The 27,125-nt window shown below is 44.1% G+C and overlaps 1 long non-coding RNA gene across 1 annotated transcript; it reads right to left on the reverse strand.

Moving 5' to 3' along the window:
* Positions 1–218: 218 nt before the first annotated feature.
* Positions 219–21,056, reverse strand: LOC309619983. The gene is made up of 4 exons (XR_014239336.1): positions 17,461–21,056; positions 7,201–16,789; positions 4,130–4,822; positions 219–394 (listed from the first exon to the last, which is right to left on the reverse strand). It is a non-coding gene; the product is annotated as an uncharacterized lncRNA (long non-coding RNA).
* Positions 21,057–27,125: the final 6,069 nt, after the last annotated feature.

Raw genomic sequence — 27,125 nt, forward strand, 5'->3', positions numbered from 1 at the left:
CACCCAGACCCCCTCGGACCTTTGTGTGGAAGCAGCACACTGTCACCCCGCTCTGCAGTCTCCATGACACCAAGGCTGGAGAGAGGACCCCGCTCCAGCATCTCCAGAGGACCCTGGTGCATGGTGCTAGCCAGGAGATGTGTACTTCATGGTGAGCCTTTCAAGCTCATCTCTGGGACTCCTGCAATGACAGTGGACGCACCTGGAGGAATCTGCCTCAGGGGACAATCCCAGCTGCGAAGTATCCTGGGACACGGACCAGTCACTTTCAGTTCTCTCTTCTCCAGCTGAGCAAGTAGGAAGGGGTTTCCAGCTTGCAGATGGCAGACGGTGGGACTTCTGGGTCTCCATTATCATGGGAGCCAATTACTCATAAACAACTTTCTCTCTCTCTCTCTCTGTAGATAGATAGATACATAGATAATAGATATGATAAGTAGATAGATGATAGATACAGACATACATAGATGAATAGATATTGATAGATAATAGACAGAGATAGAGGTTGAAAGCTAAATAGACAGATAGATGGATAGCTAGCTAGCTAGATAGGATACATATGGTAAGTAGATAGATGATAGATAGATAGGTCAACAGATGATTGATAGAGGATTGGATTAGATAGATAATATTAGATAGACTGAGATGGATAGATGATAGACAGACATACAGACTAGATAGATGATAGATAGGTGATATAGATATAGATATACAGATATAGATAGATATCCGACGGGTTCTGTTTCCCTGCAGAATGCTAATACAGGTCATCTATACTTGGAGATGGCAAACAACCCACAGATTAATAACCCATCAAATAACCCATCAAATCGTGCCAGCTGCCTGTTTCTGTAGACAAGCTAAGAATAATTATGTATTTTTTAAATGGTTGGGGAAAAAAGTCAAAAGCAATGAAAACAGTCAATATTCTATGAGACTTGAAAATTATGTGAAATTCAAATCAATAAAGCTTTATTGGAACACAACCAAGAGCACCCGTTTAGGCAACACGTATATCTCTGTACCCGTTGCAATGCCGAGCTGAGTAGTTGAGACGACGTGTAGGGCCGAAAAAGCCCCCAGTATTTCCTCTCTGGCTCTGTACAGACCACGGGTGCCAAGCCGTGCTCTACGTCTTTGAGGAGAAGTCAAGCAAAAACCTTAAGAAACCATTAGCTGCTCAGTCTCTGTGATGTTGGGATGACACCTTATTCTGCAGAAGTCTCCTATGGAAGATTCCACAGGCATCATCTCCCGATGCTTTTCTGAGGGTTTTCCACCTTTGGGGACACGTTGTCTTTAAGGCCCATGGCACACCTGACAGCCCCAGCTGTCGCCAGTAACGGGTGTGTCCCTAAAGAGATCCCAGTTCCCCTCTAACGAGCACCGCACGGCCCTGCTCGGCACAGCTTTCAAGGCGCTGAGTCATCTCCTTCTGGAAAACTCAGTCCATTACTTTTCCTCCTGCAAAGCAGCCAGACCATGTCATCTCCTTGCCAAGCTCCCACAAACTGAGATAATCATAATTGCTAAATGGATTACCATAAATACCAGTTTTGCAAGAGCAGAAACCCAACGGCAGCTGTTACCCCGAAGCGCATTCCAGAGGACGGCGTCGTGGGTGATTTCATAGTGCATTAGGTGGTGATTTATGTGGAAACATCTCCAAGAAGTGAGCTGAAAGGATGCAGGCAGGCGGGATCATGGAAGCAGTCATGGCGTTTTGAAGAAACGAAAAGATCGAGAGCAAGTGTCGTCTCTCTGGCTTTTGGGCTTCTCGGCTCCCAGACGAGGGGAGAAGTACTGAGAAGCATTGGACTCACGTCACCTCTTGATCTAAGCAGGTGGCACATATGTAGTGTCATCTCATGCTAGGATAGGACGGGTTCTCCTCCCCGAATCCCGAGGATGACAGTATCGTCTCCTTGGTAAATGCAGCCCTTGGTAGTGATTCCAGATACGAGAGGGTGAGGGAAGAAAAGAATTATTGGTTTCCTCCAACTCCAACAGGAGATATACTTTTATTTTTATATTGCATCTTTCCACTCTGGAAAATGCCATTGGGGTCCAAGGAAAGGAACAATTTCGGGTAAGAGCCATCAACACAATACAGACCTGGCAACTGGACACCCTCTCACCAGCAAGGGATGGTCTTGGGCCGGTTTCCAAGGCTGAGAATGAGTGCAAACCCAAGCACGGCTGCAGAAGTTGAGTGACTCATGGAAAAAACACATGAGTTTGTGCAAATATGCATGTGTCTGCCTGCCTCCCCACCACATGCCTTACATGTACTGTGTCTATTGCTTAAGAATACGCAGGACAAAATAAGATATCATTAAATAACTGAATGCAATTGTTTGATGCCTGTGATTCGCCTCAAGAAGAGTCTGGAGGTCCAAGGAGGGGAGTGGGTGTGACTATAGATTCAGCAAGATTACCCAGGGGGCGGTAATCACTTAGTGGGATGGGTATATGAGGGATACAATATACTCTTCTCCCTGCTTTTGTATGTTTGCAGTTCTCCAAACAAATATAAATTTCATCTGACCATCACAAAGATTTTAGAAGGCAGAGTATTTATTTATTTATTTTTAAAGTGTTTGTTGGCGCGTAGTTGATTTACAATGTTCTGTTAGTTTCAGGTGTACCGCCAAGTGAATCACTTATACATACACATGTATCTATTCTTTTTCAGAGTCTTTTCCCATACAGGTCATTACAGAGTACTGAGTAGAGTTCCCTGTGCTATACAGTAGGTCCTTAGTAGTTGTCTACTTTGTATATAGTAGTGTGTATGTGTCCATCCCAATCTCCCAATTTATCCCTGTCCCTCAGAAGGCAGAATATTTAAAAATGTACTCTTCCCTCAACCCCTTCACCTGAAATGTCTTTATGTCCTTGTCAACCACAAGGACAAGATTTTTTAAAAATCATTGAGTTCTGAGCTTCTTGGCAGCCAAAGGAAAAAGTGATACCTCTTCTGTTTTGTGAATAACCATTTCCCAACAATTCTCCCTGGGAAGAAAAGCTGTTCCAGTCATATCTCTGAGTCATTAATCCCCAAAATGTTTTCAATACTTCCCCCACAGGGAACACAGTGACATACTTTGGAAATGCACTCTGCTATAAATATTTTCACTTTAACATCCAGTGCGTACTAACAAAGTGCTGTGCAGAGGTAGCAATTCTGTGGAGAACTACAACAGCAGTGGTCTAAGAACTCAGCTTCTGGGTGGTCCAGGGTGAGTTGAAAATAACACCTATGCTCTCTATGAGCCATGGTCCTTCAAGCCATACTCCCCAAATATCGCATCTTTCAAGTGGTTCGTTGACCCAAATGAATGGCATTTTAATGTCGTATCGTCTGGCAAAGGCATGGAAAAATCCACATTTTCTGTGGCCGGGTAAGGGCAGAGGCATAAACCCTAATAACTGACCACGGAAACAGTATGGTTATACGTCTGTCATGGGGGCTCATGGCAGAATGGGTGGTGAGTGCCCCTCAGTATAGCTAATATCTTCTCTATAAATGAAAGTCCTCTCCACATTATGCTAAGTGAAATAAGACAGACAGAGACAAATACGGTATGATATCACTTATATGTGGAATCTAAAAAATACAACTAGTATTAGTGAATAAAACAAAAACAGAAGCAGACTCACAGATATAGAGAATAAACCAGTGGTTCCCAGTGGGGAGAGGGAAGCGGGGGAGGGGCAGGATAGGGGGAGGGGATTAAGAGGTACAAACTATGATGTATAAAATAAGCTACAGGGATATATTGTACGGCACAGGGAATACACCCACTATTCTATAATAACTATAAATTGAGTGTAACCTTGAAAAATTGTGAATGACTACATTGTCCAACCTGTAACTTATATAATATTGTACATTAACGACAGTTCAGTAAAATAATAAAGTTAAGTTTTAAAAAGTCCTCAAACATTTTAGCGAAGGAAATGCTTCAAATTCAGACTTAGAATTCGGCCATACAAATATTTCCATCACTCTCCCATGAAACATCTGGATTTGAGCAATGCACTCTCTTTGTGACGTATCAAGAGGTATTTCATGCAAAGATAATTTGACGCAATGAGAACCGCTGTATGGCGCTTTCTGACTTACCTCTACCTGCCATGCAAACAGGGCTCTGGTCCCTGGGCTGCTTCCCACGGTAAAACTGATCCCTTTGAGTCCTATCTCCTGGGGGGAGTGAGAACATTAAGTGAGATGTTTTTAAACTACCTCCGGAATAGGTCAAATAGTTTAATAGTAATCAGATAGTAACTGATGACTACATCAACAGTAAAACAAAGAACCAGATTTAGCCATGACCATAAGCGCTGGTCAAAGGTAGCAGGGCACTTATATGGGCTCCCATGGGCTTCTCTAGAAGCCGACTGTATTGTAAATTCCCACTCCCTCGGAATCCTTGTGATTGAGAAGCTCACACAAGTGAAATTCACCTTCTGTCCCCTATCAGAGAGAACTCTTTCACAAACTCAAAAAACTGGGTTAAAAGATGTATTCCAGGGACTCCGGTAATAGTAAATTGGAATAAAATTAAATACCCAGCGGGTATTTATAATGCTGACTGAATTACTGCAAGATATTCTACAGAACAAGAACAAAATTGAATATCGTTGTGTATACAAATGAATACGGGTAACCATGACCCTGGAGCAGGTCAAATGTAAGTGTGATTGTGAATCGCACACCTTTAATGAAAGGAGTAGGTGAGGCCACGTCTCAGCTCCATCTCCCAAGGCTGTGTCCCCTTCCTCAGGTAACTGGTGACTCATTCCGGTGGTTGTTCATCTGAAGAATGAGAATAATGGCAGAATCATTGAGGGTATTATGTGTGAATGATTTACTGGGTAGATGATAGATAGATAGATATTGATAGATAGAAAGATAGATAGACATATAGAAGGATGGATAGAGATAGGTAGGTAGATGGATAGACAGACAGACATATAGAAGGATGGATGGATAGATAGGTAGACAGACAGACAGACAGACATATAGAAAGATGGATGGACAGATAGATACACAGATAGATACATGGGTGGATGGATAGATAGACAGAAGAATGGATGGAGAGAGAGACAGACAAATAGAAGGATGGATGGATAGATAGATACATCAGATAAATGACAGGTGACAGGTGGAGAGATAGATATGAATAGATGAAAGATTTATAGATTCGATAGATGGTAGATAGATGATAGAACAGATAAATGATTGGTGAATGGATAGACAGATAATAGATACATAGATATGGATAGAGGAAAGATTGATAGATTTGATAGAAGAGAGTAGATAGATGATTGATAGATATGAAACACTGGTAGATGATAGATAGCTAGAATAATATGTATTACCTATTATACGAATTTATGCTTATTTCCACACCCGTGCAGTTGAGTTTCTCATGTAGAGTAACCCAGCAATTAGAGGATAGCCATTTCAAGTGAGTTAAAGATTGCAATTTCTGGACTTCCCTGGTGGCGCAGTGGTTAAGAATCCGCCTGCCAACGCAGGGGACACGGGTTCGAGCCCTGGTCCGGGAAGATCCCACATGCCGCGGAGCAACGAAGCCCGTGCGCCACAACTAGTGAGCCTGCGCTCTAGAGCCCGCGAGCCACAACTACTGAGCCCGTGTGCCACAACTACTGAAGCCCGCACGCCTAGAGCCCGTGCTCCGCAACAAGAGACGCCACTGCAGTGAGAAGCCCGCGCACCGCGATGAAGAGTATCCCCCACTCGCTGCAACTAGAGAAAGCCCGTGCGCAGCAACGAAGACCCAACACAGCCAAAAGTAAATAAATTAGTTAATTGAAGAAAAATTGCAATTTCTACATTTAAGTGTTGTATATCAAATTTTAAAAACCTTATTCTTTTAAAATTCTCAGTTTGCTAGCACACTCACTTCAGAAGAACTGATGGCCTTCCCCATAAATAGTAACAACACCTTTGCAAGGAACCCGCAGCCCCTCTGAGAGAGGGGACTTCATTCCACCTCCTTTTGTGTCCTGCTTGCCTGGAGCAGATGACCACGTTCTTCTCATTTGCTCCTCAAGCGAAATGTACTTACGCTGTTAATAAATGAATTCTAGCTTTCCACACTGAAAGGATCTGGAGATCCAACGTGTTTGGAAAATTATTTTCAAGGCTGACCTCACCCATCGCTGACAGCTTTGGCAGAGGCTGTGGTTAGGTGCCGGTTCTGCTCAACAGATACTGCCAGATGGATGAGGAACGGTGTGCTTTCCGCCACGGGGAGAAGCAGTGACCTAAATCTAAAGATTGAGCATTTGTTTCCAGTTTCTGCTGGTGACCTGCCTCGATCTCTCAGTCTTTTTAGAGCTTCCCGGTTCCGAGGCAGAGTCCGGGCAGGGCGGGAGTCTGGATGGGCAAGCGTTGCCTGGACGCTCGGGATTCCGGAATCCCAGGGACAAGGTTTAGGCAACCTCATGGCTCTACCCCCAGCACGTGTTAGGAAAGGATTTCCCTCTTCATGTTCTGCTGTGGACCTTCTTCCCCCCTTCACAAACTTGCGATGTATCTGAAGAAAATGAAAACACTAATTCAAAAAGATACATGCACCCCCATGCTCACAGCAGCACTATTTACAGTAGCCAAGATGTGGAAGCAACCTAAGTGTCCATCAACAGAGGAATGGATAAAGAAGATGTGGTATGTGTATACAGTGGAATACTACTCAGTCATGAAAAAGAGTGAATTCATGCCATTTGCAGCAACATGGATGGACCTAGAAATGATCATACTAGGTGAAATAAGTCAGACACAGAAAGACAAATAGTCCATGTTATCACTTATATGTGGAATCTAAAAAGAAAATAAAACAAATGAATGACTATAACAAAACAGAAGCAGACTCACAGATAACGGAGAACAAACTAGTGGTTCCCAGTGCAGAGAGGGAATGGGAGGAGGGGCAACAGGGGGGTAGGAGATTAAGAGGTACAAACTACTATATATAAAACAGATAAGCCACGAGTATATATTGTAGAACATGGGGAATACAGCCAATATTCTATAGTAACTACAAACCTTTAAAATAGTGAATGACTGTGCTGTACACCCGAAACGAATATAATATTGTAAATCAACTATACCTCAATGAAAAAAGTAAATAATAAATAAATAAAAGCAAAAAAAAAAAATCTAACCTTGACTGGATGGATTTTCAGACAAGGCTGAGTTCTGAAGGTGACAGTCTGCAAAGATTTCTTCTCCAAATCAGGTCACATTCCCCAGTTCTAGAGACGGAGACCTGATATCTCCGGGGACACTGATTCAGGCTATTAGAGGAAGAAGTTGTCACAATTTTGAAGGGTGATGTTGTTTTTAATGATCACCAGTGCCACTGCCCTCTGGAAGAGTGGGAATGTGGACGGAGCGTGACCACCCGCTGAATGCCATTTCTTTGCTGGAAGGGAAACAAGCAGTGTTTGTTAGAATGAAAACGAACCTTGGGAGAGTTTTCCCTTTCAGAGTTTATAGATATCCCAGAGAGGTCCCAAGAGGTGAGAGGGACAAACTAGGGCCAGACCCCCAGCCAACATTTCCCCCATGCATGGTGTCTCTCCAAGAGAAAATGAAGTTATCTTTTATAGTGCACGATTCCCTGCATTACCCTGAGGCCTGGCACATCCATCCTCTTCCACTTCTGTTCCGCTCTGCTCCCTCCTGGAAGGCAAGATGAGCCTTTACGATGTATAAACTGGTGATGTTCTGGCCAGCCCATGTCCTCAGAACACTCGAGGGAGGAGAGCCCCGAGGTCAGGAGCAGACCGGGCTCAAGAGGGAAGGGACCTTGGAACAAGCTCATGGGTCCGAAATGTTAGTTTGTCAGAAGAGGCAAACAAATACCAACTCTCCCAGAAAGAAGAGAGAATCTTTCACGGCCACTGAAACATGGGGGCGGAGATGCCTTCAAGATAACCAGCTTCTCCCAAAGCAGTACTACTCCCGTAGTAGTGTTAGTAAACACTCTTACTAAAGTAAGAAACATGAACAAATCCTAAGGGATTCTGACAAAACTCCAGGGGATGAACTGTATTTTTTTTTTTTTTAATTTTCACATCTGGAACTTCCAGAATCTGTCCATTTAGCATATTTCAAAAATAATGGACACATATGCAGCCTCTGCATATGAATTCAAGATGCTGTGATTAAGTGCCATATGCTTTGCTCTCGTAACTTGACAAAAGACATTATATTACAGAGGACGGAACATTTGATAGAAACAGTGTAGGATCCCTTTTTATTAACTTTCCTATATGTTTTCATATCTCCAGATAATTTTCCCAAAGACACAGGTAATTTTTTTTTTTTTTTTAGTAATGAAGTGTTTCACTTACACCCTTAGGTCTCTCATAAACTCCTTTGGTGATGAGAAAGAAACTTTCCATCATTAACGAAAAGCATATGCTGAGGTTTAGATGACATCAATCTGATTCCTGTAGAATGATGGGACTTTGGGAGTTCTGTGAAGTTAAAAAGAAAAAAAGAAAGAAAGAAAAAGAGAAGAAGCCGTACAGCTTACTCAGCACTGGATTTCACACCAAGGGAAATGGCATGGAAGAGGGTTAAAAAACCATTAATGAGAATGTCCTGTCATTCTATCAAGGGACGTGAAGAAATGGCTAATGAGAATGGGGACGGCTTTCAGGGATGTTGACATCTTGATGGCATCAGCGTCACTCAAGGCGCACTCTGTCCATCTTAGATGCAGTGCTGGCGGCTTATCTTCGTGAGAAGCGGCATCTCCAGCGTGAGTGTCCAGTCGTCCCTCCCAAACTCCATCCTCCTCCCTCTTTCCAGTCTCCCCATCTGCCCCCTTCATGACTCACGTCTTGACCACAGACACCTGCCCCTCCCAAGACAGCGTCCACCCACTCCTCTCTGCGTGAGGCATTTCCCTGACATTCTCTTCCGCCCTTTCCTCTCCTTTGTTTCCACCAACGTGACATAAATGCCAGATGTCGGATGGGGCTGGGCATTTTTAAAAGGAAAAAAGAAATGGCAGACATCCTCAGACGTTCCCGAGACCTCCCTCCTCCTTCCCTGAAGCTACTGTCCCATCTTTCCCCTTCCTGTCCCCACCGAATGTTCTCGAACATGGACCACCCTCATTTCTCTCCCGTTACGTTGACCGCTCAGCCCAACCCACCACTGCTGTGATGTTGCCCCGGGAAATACGGCACGATCTCCTTTCCAAGCCAAGAACCCCTTTTCAAGAACCCATCTTCTTGGAGCTGCTCTTTCCTGCTTCTCCCCAGAAACCTTTCCCCTCTGATATCCAGAGCACCATCCTCTTCTCCTCTCCATACCTCTCCCACTGCGCTTCATCAATCATTATTCTGGATAATTTCCTCTCCTCCATATTCCCATACAGGTAAGAGCTCAAACCTCTCCAGTACCATTTTTTTTTGATGGTGGTGGGGTTTCCTGTGCTTCAGAATATAGTTTAAATGGACTTTTAAAATTAATTTTGATCGGAGTACAGTTGATTTACAATGTTGTGTTAGTTTCAGGTGTACAGCAAAGTGAATCAGTTATACATACACATATATCCACTCTTCTGTTTGATTCTGTTCCTATATAGGTCATTACAGTGTATTGAGTAGAGTTCCCTGTGCTATACAGTAAGCTCTTATTAGTTATCTATTTTATATGTAGTAGTGTGTATATGTCAATTATTTGCAAACAAAGCAACTGATAAGGGATTAATCTCCAAAGTATACAAAGAGCTCATGCAGCTCAATATCAAAAAAACAAACAACCCAATCCAAAAACAGGCAGAAGATCTAAAAAGACACAATGTAAAAAAGAAGAGAATGTAAAAAAAGAAGATACATAATATATAGGTGTATAACTGAATTATTTTACTGTACACCTGAAATGAATACAACATTGTAAAACAACTATACTTCAATGAAAAATTTTTAAACATTAAAAAAATAAATAAATCTCCACTGGATCATGGCTAACAACTACGTGAATGAGAAAATGCCACATTCGGGGAGCAGCGGCCAAGCAGAAGAGATAATTGCATTAATTTCATTTTGTATGTTCATTAGCACATTGGGGCCATTTAACTGTCCTCCCAGCCAACTCCTGCAGAAGCCAGAGTGGGAGGCTGCCACTCTCTTGCAGCTGATCTGAGCGGCACTGTCTCTACTGGGTGGAAATTACACTGGCTCCTTTGTGGTTTGTGAAAACAGGATGTGAGAGCATCTGGAAAGCCTTGGGGCGCAGCTTCAGGGAGCTCTGGGGTCTCCAGCATCTACTCTGCATGCTGTCTACGGGTGATGATTCACCCATTTCAATCTATTTCATTGATTTCTACCGATGCCTGGGTGTCCGGTTGGCAGTCGTGGGTGAAGCAGCATCAAAAACAAGTCACGGGACTTCCCTGGTGGCGCAGTGGTTAAGAATCCGCCTGCCAGTGCAGGGGACACGGGTTCGAGCCCTGAATCAGGAAGATCCCAAATGCCGCGGAGCAACTAAGCTCGTGCGCCACAACTACTGAGCCTGTGCTCTAGAGCCCGTGAGCCACAACTGCTGAGCCCACATGCCACAACTACTGAGCCCGTGTGCCACAACTACTGAGCCCATGCTCTAGAGCCCGCGAGCCACAACTACTGAGCCCGTGTGCCACATCTACTGAAGCCTGCGCACCTGGAGCCCGTGCTCCGCAACAAGAGAAGCCACCGCAATGAGAAGCCCGCACACCGCAACGAAGAGTAGCCCCCGCTCGCCGCAACTAGAGAAAGCCCACGTGCAGCAACGAAGACCCAACGCAGCCAATAAATAAATAAATATAATTAAATCTTAAAAAACAACAGCAAAACAAAACAAGTCACGCATAGGCAAACTCACTCCATCTCTCCTTGGATCCGTCCCCTTTCCCGCCACAAACTGGGCTGCTGTGCACAGGGGGCCGGAGCCCCACCTGGCAGGTGCTTCCATTCTCCCCAGGCTGGCCCTTCCGTGGGAGATCGCCTCACACCCTAGGATGCTACGGGGAGATCTCCCTTCAGCTTTGTCTCATTCTCTTTACTTCCTATTCTTTTCAAAAGCCCCTGGGAGGGGAGTTCCCTGGTGGCCCAGAGGTTAGGATTCCGCGCTTTCACTGCCGAGGGCCGGGTTCCATCCGCGGTCAGGGAACTGAGATCTGCAAGCTGACCAATGCAGGCAAAAAAAAAATTTTTAAATAAATGAACACCCTTGGGAGAGACTGAAACTTAAGTGCGAAGTTAAGTTTCCCACTTAACTATTCCTACTTTGCACACTGGGAATAGCTCATTCCTGTGCCCAGAGCAAAGAAACAAAAGGAGCCAGTGGCTGTGTATGTGTGAGTGCGTGTGTGTGTGTAAACGTGCGTGGTGTGTGCACGAGTGCACGGAGAGACGCTGGTGCATGGAGGAGATCACAGTACACAGCTAAGCGTGAGGATTAAGATGTAACCTGCAGCTCTGCCACTGGTTCTGGAGTACATTAATTAAGCTTTTTCAAAATGTCCCCTCTTCCTCTATAAAATGGAGATAAGACCTGTCACCAGTATTTGTTGTGAGATTTAAAAATAAAGCGTCAAGTCCTGGAAGAGACACATGGATTGCTGCTGGGGGAGCTTGGTGCGGCAGAGGTGTCGGGAAGGAGGACTCTGAATTCTCCAGAAATCAGGGCTCCCTCTTCCAAGTGGATGGCAGACAATGAGATCCGAACCCAATTTGGGAAGGTCATTCTGTACAGGATGGCTCCACGATTACTGTCGCGAATCCTCCCGCAAACACAACAGCAGTCAATACAAATATCACAATAGCCCTGTAATGTGTAAGTCCCCCATGAATTTCTTCAGTGCAGCTAAGCCCAGGTGGTGACAGAGACCACTCTCTTAACATGTGGATCATGAGAGATTAACAAGCAAAAAAGAGAAAGAAAGGGAAAGAAAACCTTAATTTGGAAACTGGACATTATCACTTCTACCGTCCTTTGCCATGGTCCCAGCTTGTGGAAAATTTTAAAACTTGTGATAAATAAAGGAGTTCCCTGGCAGTCCAGTGGCTAGGACGCGGCACTTTCACTGTCGTGGCCCAGGTTCAATCCCTGGTCAGGGAACTAAGAGCCCACAAGCCACACAGTGGTCAAAAATAAATAAATAATTAATAAATAAAAATAAATTAAAAATTGTGATAAATAATTCAACATGTGCGGTAACTATACAGTGTTCATTACTTAGAGAATTGTTGAACCAATAATACAACTGAGAAAATGCTCCTCCAAGAAGCCTTTCAAAAGACATCCAGAGATTTATATAAAAGTCCAGCAAAACTCCAATGATTGCCCCAGACAGAAAGAAGAGAAAGAATGGAAGACAAGGAGAAAGAATATTTGCACAACTAACAGTTGAAAATCCCCCCCCACCGAACTGAAGAAAACACAGAAAAGGTTAGATCCAACCAACCCAAGAGGGTCTAATCATCCTTAAATCCCATATGGCTCATCTAATCAATTCCTAACCAGGAGGCTATCAAGCGAATATAACCAGAGGCAATGTTGCTAGAAAGACAGAGTCACGAAAGGAAGGATGCTTTGTCACGTTATGCTCTGAGTTGCTCAGAATCTAGGGGAGGGCTTTGTTCCGTCGTGTGGCCCTGACATGGGATGTTGAGAGCCCAGAGTGCGCCATATAAAGAGTGACCATCGCCATCCAGAAAATCCAAGCTGTGCCCTAAAGAGTGTGACCCAAACAACTCCAGAAAGAGACAGGAAGGACATTCTAGGGACAGGGAAGTCCCCCTTGGTCTGGGCTGCTCCTTAGGACGGAGCTGAATTTATGACAAAGTCTACAAAAGGTAAACTTTTACAAAAAACCCAACCGTAGTCCAACTCATGAGTAGAATGTCTCACCATCTGTATCATCACATCAGATGGGCTGCCTTGGAAATAAGTGATTCTGGAAATTTTCACACAGAGCTGGACAACCCTTGCTCTGACCCTTGGAAACTGACTATGGGATGTTTGGACCATGAGTTGGTATCCATTTGGAGGAAACTCTGAGTGACCGGCTAAGGGGAGCTAGGCTGCTTTCTATGTCACGGAGTACCTTGGACCAGCTCACACGCTGTCAGATTTACAACTTATTTTTAAATATATTTCCTTTTAACAAATTATAGACTATGCAATATTTCAACAAGAAAAGGCAAACACGTTTAGGTAGGCAAGGAAAAGAAAAAAACATCTTGGAAAGATAAATCCCAAACCCAGCATTTTATGTATGAGTAATTCACTTCGAACAGTGCCAGTCAAGTGGGAAACGAGGGACACTCTGAGATCATCTAAGGATAGAGCATGCTTGGCTTTTACGATGTTGGGTTGTTTTGAAAGAAAGAAGAGGGTTTTGTTTAAAACATCCAGATAATTACAGCCGATCAGAATTTACTATGTGCGATTTTGTTAATAGATAACGAATTGCTTACTTTCTCCATGTGTGTTTTTAAGCAGACTTCAGTTTCTAGAAACCTCACATCTATATAGGAAGATAGCTGTGGGGTTTATTCACCTGTGAATTAAAAAACTGTTGCCTTAGCAACCTGAACCAGAACTCAGCCTACGCCGTGGCGGATGTGTTCTGTTCCTTAAGTGGTACTTCTTCACATGGTTTGATTTTGCTGTCAGTCAACTTGTTTGGGGTTTTAAAAAGGTCATCTCAGTTCTAGAAGGTTGAAGAGAAGCACTCTTGGTGTTCTCTGCATGTACAACCGGGATGAATGTATCAACCTTACCGATGCTCTTTTGCAGCAAACCTAAGTTCTATGGTGCTTCTACAGTGAGATTATATTCACCAAAGAGTTAGGAAACCCAAGGTTCAAACGACCCAAGCTTGTAGACTTCGTCCCTTTCTCCTGGCTTCAAGACAGCAACTCCTTTGCTATATGATCCAGTAATCCCACTCCTGGGCATATATCCGGAGAAAAGTCTAATTTGAAAAGATACATGCATCCCAATATTCATAGCAGCACTATTTACAAGAGCCAGGACATGGAAGCAATCGAAATGTCCATCGACAGAGGAATGGATAAAGAAGATGTGGTCTATATATACAGTGTCTGAAATCACATTAAGAAAGAGCCTCTGAAATGAACACCAGGTTAAACACTGGACTCCAAGGAAAGGCATCCAGTCATCGTGCCCTCATCTTTCCTGCGTTCAAATCCATGGGGCATCTCAGATCTGAGTCTGTGACCAAGGTTTATCACTTTACAATTGAATTCTAACACCTCTGAAAAGTCGTCGACCCAGGCCCCCTAAAAACATGCATTCAGAGATGAAATAAAACAGACGTAGAGCACGTGGAACTCCAAGTGGGTGAGGACCCGGAGAGACCAAGTTGAAGATAAAAAAAGAAGGGGGGAGAGAAGCAAATTGCACGTGCAGAAGGACGGATAAGGCAGTTACCCCGCACAGCCAGCTACCCCGTAGATAAAGGAGGGACCCTTTGGTCCTGATGGGGTAATTCACATCCCCACCCTGAAGGCAGTCTGCCTCGCCTGAGTAATTCAGCTACAAGAAGCTATGAAATCGACTAGGATAAATAACGGAGTTGGTCCGAAAGTCAGGGAGCTCTGCAGAGGTGGCTGCAAGACAGGACACCGAGGGGACCCACTTCTAGAAGAGAAAACACCCTTCCCTGCATCCGGGAGACAAAGGCTCTGGTGCTCTGGGCTCAGAAGCCCAGAGAAACTGGGGAACGAGGCCAAGTTTCCACAAGCAGTAAGTGGAGACATCCTTAGAAGAACTGGGTCTGTAATATGGCAAAGACAGTGGGACACACCAGTTCCCTATTAAAAATCCCACAGATTGCAGGGAACAGGGATTTTTCCGTTTGTTACTAACGACTTTCAATGTCCAGCGTTTAAATTATCAGTGGAATTTCCATTGGACTGTGTGTATCTTTGATGGGCATGGCCCGTGGGTACGAATAGCCACATCTGAGCACCAAATAAAGTAAGATGTGTTTATTGCAACCGATGTTATGAAGTTCTAGGAAGGAAAACACTACAAGACTGGTGCTAAAGAAAAACAAAACGAGCACACTCATTCTGATTTAAGAGTATCCTATTTTTATGCTTTTGCGGTAACATAGCAATGCTCTTACACACTCTGGATGGCTCTCTCCGCCTCTCTCGTATTTAATGAGATTGGACGAGGCATCTTAAGCCACTCATCTTCAATCTATGCACAAGTGAATTTTAAAGAAGGGGGCAAAACTGTGTGCTGTCGTGTCCTGGTAAGGTCTGTGCATCTCAGCCAACACAAGCACACCTCAGGTGTGAGAAGGACCAGGCAGGTGCAAACACCTTTACCCTTCCGATGAATGTGTAGAGTGCAAATGCAGACACGGCGATTCCTCGAAAGGCCTGCAAAATGCCATTTAACATAAAAACACTGAGAACGTGTTTTAAAGGTAGCAAAACGCAGCACAGATGAAAGAAAGAACCCGGAGAACGTGAGGAAAAGAGAAAGCCAGTCTGGGTGGATCATAGAAAAGAGAACTTACAATATTTGTATTCAACAGCAAGAGTTTGGAAACGGTCTGAAACCCTGGGACCGTTGCCTAAAATTTTCCGCTTTCCTCAGCCAGACTAGAAACTGCATTAAATATTAAAAAAAAAAAAATCGTGAAGGTTTTTGCACCAAGAAAAATACATCCATCCGTTGTAGCATCGCATGAACTAAGGCAGAATGGAAAAATCAGAACCAAGCCATGCTCCTAAGGTGATGCCCAAATGCAAAGGAAACGGGCCGGGGGTTGGAGGTGGGAGTTCAGACTTCCGAGGAGTTGTCAGTCTGACTACCTTGAATCTCTCACCGGTTGGGCCTTTCCAACTCAACAGCACCAAATCCCTGAAAGACACTATTTCAAGCATGGCTTTACAGCCAAATAAGTTGAGAAGCCACAAAGCAGTATCATTTCTGGGGCACTGAGATGCTGCCTAAATAAGTTGCTAGAGCTGCCATAACAAAGTAGCACAGACAAGGAGGCTTAAATAACAAACATTTATGTCTCCCAGCCCTGGAGGCTGGAATCTGAGATCCCGGTGTTGGCAGGGCTGGTCCCTCCCGAGGCCATTCTCCTGGGCGTGTAGATGGCAATCTCCTCCCTGTGTCCTCACAGGGTCGTCCCTGTGTGTGTGTCTGTGTCCTGATCTCTTCTTATAAGGACACCAGTCCTGTGGGATCAGGCCACACCCTAATGACCTCATTTTACCTTAATCAATTCTTTAAGGACCCTGTTTCCAAATACAGCCCCCTTCCAAGGTCCTGGGGGTGAGAACTTCAACATACGGATTTTGATGGGACACAATTAGCCCATAACAGTGTCCCGACAGAGTGTGCTTTGTGCTGAAACAGTCTGCATAGGTCACTGGCTTCGCTCAGCGTCTTTTTATGGAGCACGAGAATGCAGGCACCACCCACTGGCTTTAGACAACACGGCAGGAAAGAGGACAGTTTAGGTCAGCAAGCTCAGGTCATGAAGAACTTTCCACGTGACGCTTGACCGCTGTGATTTATCCTCTAGATCAGAGGCCGACCAACTATAGCGCATGGGCCGAATCTGGGCCACCATCTGTTTTTCGTAAAATAATTTTATTGGCACAAAGCTACGCCGGTTCCTTGACATATTTTCTATGGCTGCTTTTGCAATAAAGTGGCAGAGTCGAGTAGCTTCCAAGGAAGCCAGATACCCTGCAAAGCCAGAGATACAACTACTCCCCGACCAGTTAAAAAAAAAAAAAAATTAAAATATGCCAATCCCTGCTCTAAATGACGTGGAGTGATTGGAAAGGATTTTACTCAAGAGAATGATACACTCACGTTTACAGTTTTACAATCATTCAAGGAATCCTGTAGGGATTTGGCCCAGAGGGAATTAACAGATGCAGTAAGATCCCAAGGGAGACGGGGCATGCGGATGAAAGATATGGATACGTGTATCTCTCAGGGATACATGGGGAAGCAGCGCACGGTCCCGACAGCCTGAAATGTGCATCAAGACACAGATGGTAAGTCTGTCTTCTGAGACAGAAAATGGTGGGATGAGACACGTTTGGAAATGTTTACAGGGCTCAGCCTATGAGTTAAGAGGTAAGAACGGCATGTGAAGGAAGATTCTGGTGCCACCTACACGCCTGGCAGGGTGGGGCAGCACCGCTCAGTAGGTGACTGTCTCCGCGGGGACCTGAGCCCAGGTGTAGCCTTAGAGAATGTGGTCTTAGAGGCTGAGCCAGGCTTGCGGACCGCGGGGCTGGTGCCGGCCAGGGGGCCTCAAAGCAAAGCTGCTCTGCATCGGCCACTGTAACAGGAATGGCTGATGTGTTTCCAATGTCTATCGGGGTTTAAAATGCAGAACTCCCTACCATGCGTCAGCCGTCCTAGCATGAATGATTTGATGAGTGCAGATGATCAATGTAGAGGGTGTAGACCTCGGTGTGAACTGTTTTCTTTCGGAAGATGAGGTTGGTTGAGACCGATCTGTTCCTTCCCAGTTACCCAGCTGTGTATGAGGGTCCTAGCTCACCGGCAGGAAGTGACTTTTAAAGCAGAGTGACAGAAATCTACTGGACAAATAAAAATACCTCTCAAATCCCAGGGGAAAGACTCTTGAAGTGGCATCAACTGCCCTCTCGTGGACATAGTTTGAACAAAAAAAGATCCCGTGGGCCTGTGACACAAAATATTTTTTCAATTGTGGACGGGTTGTTTCCGGAATAAAGAGAGAGGAGAAATGTACAAATGTTTCTTGTTAATTTATACAGTTGTTTAATCATCCACAAAACCGCACTCAGCAATGTCAGCAGATATTCTGTATACAGATGGCTGGGTAGGTTTGCAGTTCAAATGACCATAAAGTAAACTATTTCTTCCTTTTTGCAAAGATTAGGCAGTGATGAGTTTTTTTAAAAAAATGTTCAAATTGGCCATGTTTAAATCTGTTGGGTGTGCTTATCTTTGGAGAGTTTTGCAAGATCCACTAGCATCATCATGTAACATAATCCATCAGCAACCGCAGAATCATGCCTGGTATTTCTACACAGTTTTACGATCGTTGGCGCAAAGGCCCCTGAAGGCAACAGGTAGGAGGGTCAGGGTTTTCCATGCCTTCTTCTCCTTGGTTACACTTTCTTTTTTTATTCCTGGTTCCACAAGCACTTTTCAGAACTGAACAAGTATGTGGCAATCCTTCATGGCTGGACCCATGAAGCCAGGAGGATGTGAGCCCACTTAGAGAGCCAGGGACTTTCCGCAGTGCTGGGAGGGGCCGCTCAGAAGCATGGAAAGTGAAAGATGTTCTTGCTGTGTGTCGTCCTTTCTGGTCCCAGCGGGTGACAGGGAAGAGACAAAATGCACCATATTCTAAAGGGTCCTCAGTGTGTTCATCAGACCCCACAGTCCTTGACAGGGACAACTGGACCCCCAGGGGACACTCGGCAATATCCGGAGACATTATGGCTGTCATAACTTGGGGGTAGGGGTGCAACTGGCATCTGGTGGGTGGAGACCAGGGATACTGCTCAACATCGTACAAGTACAGAGGACACCCCACCCCAGAACGATACAGACCCAAATGTCAGGGTTACTGATGCCAAGAAACCCCATGTTAGCATGGGAGATTCTATCTGTCTATCTGTCTACCCATTCATCTATACATCCATCCATATTTGCATCCATCCATCCATTCTTCCATCCATCCAATCTATCCATCCAATCCATCCATCATCCATCCATCCATCCATCCATCACTCCAACCATCCATCCATCCATCTGTCCATCACTCCATCCATATGTCCATCCATCCGTCCATCCGTCCATCCATCCATCCAACCTTATCTGCCTATCATCTATCTATCTATCCACCTATCTATCTAACTGCTACTGGTGTTCTGTTTCTCTCAAGAACTCAGACTAATACACATGGTATTGAGGGAGGAAAGCCAATGTCTCTCTTCATGAGAACAAGAATAGTGGGACAGGAGACAAGACAGGGGTGTGTGGGCAAGCAAAGTGGAGCCCAGAGAGCAGCCCCATGGAGTTTTGGAAGGGCCCCCCACCTACTGGGTCATATAAACCCTGGTCCCAAGTTCCCCAGTCCATAGTGTTGGATTCAGACCGATCAACTTCCCTTTATCACCTAATAAATACTCCATTAGACCACCACAATTTGAGTCAAGGATTCTCAGAATAGGATAAAGAATAGCTTTGTGCTACACTGAGGATCTTTGTAGATTTTCCTGGGACTGAGCATTTTCCAGGGATGTGGAGACTTTAGTTTTAAAACCATGAACTTTTCAGGTGAGCTGGGACGACCTGGTCACCCTAATTCCTGGGATAAGGGAATAATCAAACAAGTAAAGAGCTGTGAGAAGCAAAATTTGTCTAAGTCATAACTTGCTCAGGGAAACACCATTGCCTGGGGTAGGGGACAGGCAGGGGCCTGAGAAAAGGAGGGCTGTCAAGGCACACCAGATGTAAAAAGATGGATCAGGCCATGTGTATTTCTCAAATAGGATTCTATTATCGTTTCCCCCCAAAGTTAAACATTTCCTTTAAATAGACCCACCTATTCTCCAGGGTGGCTTCAGAGGACTTCACTGGAAAGCAACTGAATTTGTAAAACAGAAAATATGAACACAACTTAATTCTATAGTACTTCAGGAAATAAGGGATCATTATCTGACATTTCAAATTTAAATCCCAATAGATATTAGGTCTTCCAAAGATAGAAATAAGGAGAATGTGCTTAAAATCCCAAACTTAGGTATACTCATGGGCTTCCTATCTTGCGTTTGTCACCCTTCTGACTATAGGAAACAATTAGCCTGCGACTGAAACCATATTTCCAAGATCTGTGGAGATCTGCCATCTTTGCACAGAGCGTAGCCCAAGAACTTCAACTTAATTCTTTCCGCTGAGCCAACAAAATAAAGTATCTGCAAGGCACGATGGGCACTGGGGGATGGTGAAGGTATACAAGATGTGAACTGCCTTCATGGGGGTGTCAGCTCCGGGAAGAGGAAAAGCTCTCACACGTTCTACAGATAAATGGGTTCACTCTGCATTGAATCCTGTTCATGAATTAAATTCTCAGATAATCCCAGGGCCTCCTTTCCTGAGAAGTTGAAAACCACCATCACCACAACTACCATCATCCCAACAAGGAACGGACGACATTTAGGAGATGGTCCAGGTTTTGTGCGGGCTGAAGCTTACAGAATTTGGGGGGTATCGACGGAAAAAATGCACAGCCTAAAAGCTGTGAGTTATGTTTTATTCGGGGACCTTACTGAGGACTATAGCCCAGGCGACAGCCTGTCAGAGCTCTGAGAGTCGGCCTCAAAGAGCTCAGGGAGGAGCCTGGGTATATAGGAGTTTTTGCTGAAAAAAAAAACCCCCCAAAACACGTGCAGTTGAACATCATAATTACTGCTAATCACAAAAAACCAGACATCTCAGGTTAATGAGTTTCGCATTTTTCTATGTATGGGAAGATGCAGGAGTCTGGGCTCACTGAAATTATTCCTTGGATATGCACCTTATCTATCTAGGGCCAGGATACTGTTTTTCTCCATCCAAGAGTGCACCACTGGGGCCAGCTGCAGTGGCTGATGGCTTGATGGCAGGAAACATTGTTTATCAGAATGGCAGGTGGCATTCTTTGTTCACAGTGGTCATTAGGAAAAACAATTCAAACATATCCTATGTTTGGAAACTAAAAATAGAGTTGTCATATGATCCAGCAATCCCACTCCTGGGCATATATCCAGATGAAACTATAATTCAAAAAGATCCATGCACCCCATGTTCATGGCAGCACTATTTACAATAGCCAAGACATGGAAGCAACCTAAGTGTCCATCAACAAGTGAATGGTTAAAGAAGATGTGGTACATATATACACAATGGAATATTACTCAGCCATAAAAAAAGAATCGAATCATGTCATTTGCAGCAACATGGATGGGCTTGAAGGGGATTAGGCTCAGTGAAACAAGTCAAAGACAAAGACAAATACTGTATGATCTCACTTATACATGGAATCTAAAAAATACAACAAACTAGTGAATATAACAAAACAGAAGCAGACTCACGCATATAGAGAACAAACAAGTGGTTCCCAGTGGGGACAGGGAATGGGGGAGGGGCAGGATAGGGGGAGGGGAGTAAGAGGTACAAACTATTATGCAGAAAATAAATAAGCTACATGGATCTATTGTACAGCACAGGGAACAGAGCCAATATTTTGTAATAACTGTAAGTGGAAAGTAACCTTCAAAAATTGTATAAAATTAAAAAAAAAATTATTTTTAAAAAAAAGCGAAGTATTCAAGGGCATTTAGCACATTCACAATATCGTTCAGCCACCACCTCTATCTGGTTCCAGAACGTTCTCATTCCCCCAAAGGAGACCCCGTCCCCATGAGCTGTCACTCCCCGTTCCCCTGCCCCCAGCCCCTGGCACCATAAACCCACTTTCTGTGTCTGTGGATTGGCCTGTTCTGGACGTTTCCTGTCAGTGGAATCACACACTGTGTGTCCTTCTGGGTCTGGCTTCTCTCACTGAGCATCATGGATTTGAGGCTTACCCACGTGGGAACGTAGATCCGCGCTTCATTCTTTCTTTTTAAGCTGCTTCGTAGGGAAAGCAGTGTTGGCTGCTCTGAGCCTTCCAGGGGAGTGTCTCTGGGTCCCTCTGTGGACCTGTCATTCCACATGGCCTGACTTAACGTGGATGGTGAAAAGACTCTCATCTCCAGTTTGGAACCATGGCTTCATTTCTCCACCCACTCATGACAATTAACAGAAAGGAGGGGGCTCTCGTCAGATCCTAGAATATTCTGCTCCCTTCCCCTAAATATATCTGGAGGTTTGAATTGGTTTCAGTACATCGTTACATGTTTCCCTTACACACACCCATCTGTTCTCTGCATATTTTCCCTTAACCTGCCATATAATAAATTATATGACTCTTGAAAAAACTTAGGAAACAGAGGGAAGCACATGTTAGAAACCTCTGTGTGAAACCTGATTTTGCATCACATATTGCTGGGAGGGGACATGTTGGAAACCAACCGAACCAACAGACTTGCAGTCTGACGAGGTTAAGGGAAAAGCGGGAAAATACATGCAGTATCTTCCCCCAGTGGTGATCTGATTGCCAAAGGGTTTGTAAGAACATATAGAGAGAAGCTCAAAAACGTGAGGGATTTCTATAAGGATGTCAAGGCAGGCGTCTGGAGTTGTGATAATATTAGGATTCTGCGTCTACACAAAAAAGCATTGAGGGAAATGCAATGTTTTCACTCGGATTTCATTATCCTACTTTGGAGGCAATTAACCACGTTTTAGGGAAAAAAGTATTTCCAAAACTAGGGGCCGCCAATGGCTACCTGTGCCTTCAGAGCTTCACTGAAGATGAGCGGCATCGCTTTCAGGGGTGAGGGTGGTGGAGGATGTTATGGAAACAACTGCCACGGACAAAGCGGCCGAGGCAGGTTTCTGGATTGTCAGAGCTACAGTAAAAACTCATCTACCCCCCATTTTATTATTGTTTGCCATGTATTGGAAAGGAGATGTTTTAGATAGATAGATAGATAGATAGATAGATGATAAATAGGTGATAGATAGATGATAGATAGATGGTAGACAGACAGATGATAGATATAGATAGATAATAGATGATAGATAGATGATAGATAGATATAGATAGATGATAGATAGATAGACGATAGATGATAGATAGATAGATAGATATAGGTAGGTGATAGATGAATAGATAGATGGTAGAGATGATTGATAGATACATAGATTGATAAATACATATAGATAGGTGATAGATGAATAGGTAGATACATACATACATAGATATGTAGATGACAGAGATGATAGACAGACAGAGAGATATTTACATGCATAGCTAACACTTTATCCGCTGTGGCAATGGCAGAGGTATCGGCCTGTTTATTTTTTCTCTCAGTATAGAACCTGATGGTAACATGAGCACATTGCTACGGTGATAACTTCCACTTGTTAGTAACACACCCCAAGGCACCTGCACAAGACAAGCACACACTGCGTCTTCCTTCCTGATTTTAAGAGAATTTCTCTTTTTTTTTTTACTTTTACTTCACTGTGGTAAGAACACCACTTGAGACTTACCCTCTTTAACACTTTTTTAAGTATACGATTTGTAGTCGTGACCATAGGCATGATGTTGTATAGCAAATCTGTAGAACCAGTCATTTTCCTAATTTTCCCCAAAGTCAGCGGTTTGGAAACCTAATTAAAAGGTCACCAAAATACATACACAATGGAATACCACTCAGCCATAAAAAAAGAATGAGATAACGCCATTTGCAGCAACATGGATGGACCTAGAGGTGATCATACTAAGTGAAGTCAGACAAAGACAAATATCATATGATATCACTTATATGTGGAATTTTAAAAATGATATATATGAACTTATTTACAAAACAGAAACAGACTCAAAGACGGAAAACAGACTTATGGTCACCAAAGGGGAATGCGAGGAGGGACAAATTACGAGTTTGGGATTAACAGACACACACTACTATGTATAAAACAGATAAACAACAAGGACCTACTGTATAGCACAGGGAACTATACTCAATATCTTGTAATAAACTATGATGGAAAGAATCTGAAAAAGAATATATATACATAACTGAATCACTGTGCCGTGCACCCGAAACTACCACATTATCAACCAACTATACTGCAATTAAAAAAAATAATTTAGAAAAAGGTCACCAAAGACCATGTTCTTCAAGTGGCATCCACCATGCTTTCTGTGTCAGTGAATAACCTAACAAAAACTCAAATGATATCCACCCGACTGTATTAATTCTGCATTAGTCATCACTACATTCTTCAGCTACACATGTCGGGGAGAAAACAGTGTTTTATGACCTAAAGGGTTAATCAAGGAGTGGTCTCCAAAGAGGGGTGACTGTCTTCACCAGCGGACACTCAGCAACGTCTGGAGACATTGTTGGTTGTCGCGCTGCGGGGAGGGGAGCCCCTGGCACGTGGCGGGTGGAGACCAGGGAAACTGCGCCGCACCCCACAGGGCCCGGGACGCCCCACAACAAGGAGTTACCCGACCCAAAATGTCAACAGCACCGAGACTCAGAAACCGTGAGCTAAAGAATATATTTAGAAATAACTGGAGCGTGACACTTATGCGAAGGATGTTTAACAGAACGGCGAGCTTTAAAACTTCCTTTATTTTTTGAAGTGAATGTTATTCTCAGAAAAGCGTCTCAGATTTCTCTGCAAACGTATCTCAATCCTGGAGAGTCAAAAGCAGGAGTTAACTACTCAAAGGAAATGAAAACAGGATCTTGAAGAGATAGCTGCACCCCGATGTTCCTGGCGGCCTTATTCACAGTAGCCAAGATATGGAAACCACCTAAGTGTCCGTCTCGAATGAATGGATAAAGAAGATGTGGTCTATATACAATGGAATAACACTGAGCCATTAGCAAGAAGGAAATTCTGCCATTGGTGACACCACGGATGGACTTCGAAGGCATTATGCTAAGTAAGATAAGTTAGGGAGAGAAAGGCAAATACTATCTGATCTCAGTTATGTATGGAACCTCAAAAAGAGCTGACCTTGTAAACATACAGAGTACAACGGCGGTTATGAAGAACTGGGGGGAGGGGTGGGTGAATTGGGGAGATGGTTAAGAGTATAAATGTCTGACCAGGAGATCAATAACTCCTGGAGATCTAATGCAAAACGTAGTGATTACAGACAATACGGTGTTATAAACATCAAACTTGCTAAGAGACTAGATCTTAATATGTCCGTCACAAAAAAGAAACAATCATTATATGACGTGACAAAGTCACTAACTGTGCCTACAAGGGCAGAATGTGCGATACATGTGTCAGGTCAACATGTTACACACCTGAAATTCACACAATGTTACACGTCAAATACATTTCAATTTAAAAAGTGTGAGCTGAAAGGCGGGAATGAAAGCGTCCTGGTCACCAACCTGGAATATTGGGGCATTTGGGGCGTGGTACACAGCAGGCAGCATACTCCTTCTCAGAGAAAACTGAGGAAGTTATAACAGACATCTGATGGCGCAGGGAGGGTCCCTCGGACCCATGCAGGTCCCCATCATTTCCAGAAGGAAGCTGGGTTTCTCACCCAGACCCCGTCTGTCGCCGCCGGCCACAGCCCCACCATTGACTGCAGCCCCCAGAACGGCTGCCTCTGGCCTGCCCCATCTTCTCGTCCCCTCCTTCCTGGCCTCAGGTCAAGGCTCCGAAAGCCAGTGCATCAGAGGATCGATTCCTAGACCCCCGGGAAGCAGAGCTGCAGGCTGGGCTGGGTGCTCCTTCACCTGACTGTCTGTGTCTGTCCTTCCTGGGGCAGAGAGACGGTCTGCCCAGCTCACTCCTTGGTAGCAGCTGAGAGCTGGGACACAGATAATCAGACATCCCTTGGAGAGCTTTTAGGAAAATAAAATAAAACCGGCCAAGGAACAGCTACTGGGCTTCTTCATCTTAAATCATCCGATGTGATAGGAATTGCCATACACTTCATGAACAGTAAAAATGATCAAACATTCACCAAAATCTTTGATAGCTGTTAAAATCATCTATCTATCTATGTATCTATCTCTATCATCTTTCTATCATCAGTTTCTATCATCTATCTACCACCTGCTTCTATTATCTACCTATTCTCTATGTAGGTAGATGTATTTCTATCATCTCTGGACGTACGTATGTATGTATCTATCACCTATTTTTTTCTATCACTGATCTATTTCTATCATCTATCTTTCTATCCATCATCTGTTTCTATCATCTATCACCTACATGTTTCTATCTAAAATCTCTCTACCTGTCTACCTATTGTCTATTTCTATCATCTACCTATCTACCTATCTAATCTAATCTATCTAATTATGCATCTACCTACTTGTTTCTATTATCTAGGTAACTAGATAGCTTGCTACCTAGCTAACATCTGTCACCAATCTGCTATATATCTATGTCTATCTACCTATCTACAATTTATCTAACCTAGCTACTCTCTTTCATATTATATATTATAATCTATCTATTCTATTTATACTTATCTATTTATTTTTAAATTATATATACTTATAGATAGGTAGATAGATAGATAGATAGATAATCTGTAAAACGTCCAAGTACTTAAAATGCAACATTTTTGGGGGGTGAAATGGGTGACTTGGTAATTGCCGAAATGGCTCTTGGAGGACTTGGTGATGGGTCTGATTCCCTTTTGATTCACTCCTGCACCCGCCCTGCTGGGGGCGTGCCTGGGGCGCCTCCCCTGTTCCCTCTGCCCCCCTCAGCCTCCCACCCCTGTACCCTGGCCTTGCAGAGCCCCTTCTCCCTCCCTGTCCCCCCAACACCTCTGGTTCCATCCCTTATCCTGTCCACTCTGGTTGGTGGTCGTCTGTCCATCCCTCCCAAGCCCCCCACCCCACCGAATCCCATGGAAAGCACCCCAGAGGCACACGGGTTTTCCTCAACTTGTTTTCCCCATACCGGGCCCAGCGTTGTCAACAACAACCACTCCGTAAACGTCCAAGTAAATGCTCTCACTACTTAGTTCTTCCTACAACTGCCACTGAAGGAGTCGTAAATGACGGCGCTCATTTTTAACTCCTATGATCCAACCCACAACACACAGGGAGTATACTTCCAGTTCCAGAAAATGCCTTTCAGGCAGCCCATTCCTAAAAATCCCCTGAGCATAATGTACAATAAAATAGAAGTCCTGCAGTGTCTTTTCAGCCAGACCTTCCCCCACCACGAATCCAGCGCATCTGGTTCTATTTCAGGGCGAAGGAATTTAAGTGTGCTTTGTTAGAAGGCTTCCCGGCACACGTGTGCACGGATCAGGGTGCTCTGGGGGGCTTTTCTGATATTTGCTAGTGGAGGCGGGGAACAACTTGTGTCCCTGATTCCACGGGTCTCCCCCACTGACATATGTGTAAAGAACTGG

This window comes from Balaenoptera borealis, assembly GCF_965194805.1.
Source record: "Balaenoptera borealis genome assembly, chromosome: X".
Classification (NCBI taxonomy): domain Eukaryota; kingdom Metazoa; phylum Chordata; class Mammalia; order Artiodactyla; family Balaenopteridae; genus Balaenoptera; species Balaenoptera borealis.